Source organism: Pocillopora verrucosa, chromosome 6 (genome assembly GCF_036669915.1).
Source record: "Pocillopora verrucosa isolate sample1 chromosome 6, ASM3666991v2, whole genome shotgun sequence".
NCBI classification, from domain to species: domain Eukaryota; kingdom Metazoa; phylum Cnidaria; class Anthozoa; order Scleractinia; family Pocilloporidae; genus Pocillopora; species Pocillopora verrucosa.
This window is the reverse complement of record NC_089317.1, coordinates 7,963,696-7,965,410: the sequence shown is the minus strand read 5'-3', so window position 1 is coordinate 7,965,410 and position 1,715 is coordinate 7,963,696.

The following is a 1,715-nucleotide window of genomic DNA, read 5'->3' as shown; positions in this document are numbered from 1 at the left end:
TTGTCACATATAAAGTTAAATTTAAATTGTCATGCGAGCGTTTGGAAGATAACACGGGTAATGTCGAAACACGTTTTGCAAACCTATTTCCGACATTCGGATCTCATTTTAGCTAACTAAACTTTCTCTCCGACGAAGAGGTCTTTAAATATATTTTCACCACTAAATCCTGTCCTCACTGGGCTTAGCACATATCTTCAGTACTGGCCACAAGATCCTTTTTTTCCCCCCGTTTTCAGCTGTACATTTTCATGTAAGTGTGTTTTTTAGACGAAGACTCAAATTGGTTGTTTTTTTTTAACTACAAATCGTTGCAATGGCCCTTTCGCGTTTTTTGTTTTGTTTTGTGGTGTTTATTGGAATGGATCAGTTAGTTAAAGTCCATCGAGGAAAGAGCCTGGGTGAAATTCGTAAAATAGACAAATTTGAGAGATAAACGTTGAAGAGATAAAGAAATATCACCAGGGACCCCAATTACTGTTTACGCGAGCTGCTAGGTTTACCACACAAGTCCAGTGCTGACCATAAGATTATTTCTTTTTTTGCATTCTCAGCTGCATTTTAATGAGATGAAGAGTCTAATTGTTTTTTATTTGGCTGGTAAGCGGGGCAATTGACCTTTTCATATTATTATATCCAATGAAAGGGATCAGTCATTTGAAACATCGAACCAACTGGCACGAGGTTAGTAGATTGGCAAAAGTTTGGGATATAAACCGCACGGTAGAGTTAAAAATGATGTTAACCTTCTACACCCTAACGTTGGTATAGCATTTTCTTCTGTCCATGTTGTTCTCTATGCATTTCCTAAGGATCTGACGAGGAAAGTTTTTATGCGACTGTGTTGATTAAGATGCGTCATTAAATAAAATTATCTTGAAAAACGTCACGGCGTGAATGAATAACCTCCCATCATGTTCTTTGATAAACGTTATGAAAATGAATCATATATCCAAGATCAGAGTTCATTAAGCTGTAAGGAAATGTATACTTTTACAGGGTCAACGCGCATATTTTTCACGCTATCTCAGTTTGAAAGAAAACACTAATTTTCCTTCTGCGACAAGTTAATCAATTTGGAATGGGACAAAGTTTACCATCTTCCATTTCGTTCCACACTGGATTCAAAGACTAAGAAGTTTCAATACAAAATTTTTAAGTTCATCGTTTTTATAAATGAAAAACGTCATCGATATAACTTAAATACTTTCCCTTAGCTACACCCTGTGTCAGGAGGCAGCGAAATTCATTGAGCAGTTGCTTTTTTCTTGTAAAATATCGTCTAAATTCTGAAACATGTCTTATCCTGGCTTAAAGATAACTGTATTAATGTTAAAACGTTGACGGAATGTGATGAAATTTTTTTGGGAGACTCTATGTTAAAGAAGATTTGATTTGAATCAATTATATCTTATTACTAAGGAAGTAATAAATATACTCTAAAAAGAGCCAAAATAGTCTTCCCACGTTTCAAGGTTTCACTGCTCGAACTAGGACATTTAACAAAATTGAGCTACAAATTGTCAGAGAAAATAATAAAATTTCGAAGCATTTTGAAAAATTGGAAGAACTACTTAAAGCACTGACTTAAGACAGTTGGAAGTAGGAAAAAAAAACGCAAAATGTAGATAAATTTAAACATATATATGAAGTATTGTTTGACTACAACCTAGCCAGTTTGATTTCCCGCTCAAAACGCGGGTTGCAAATTATTT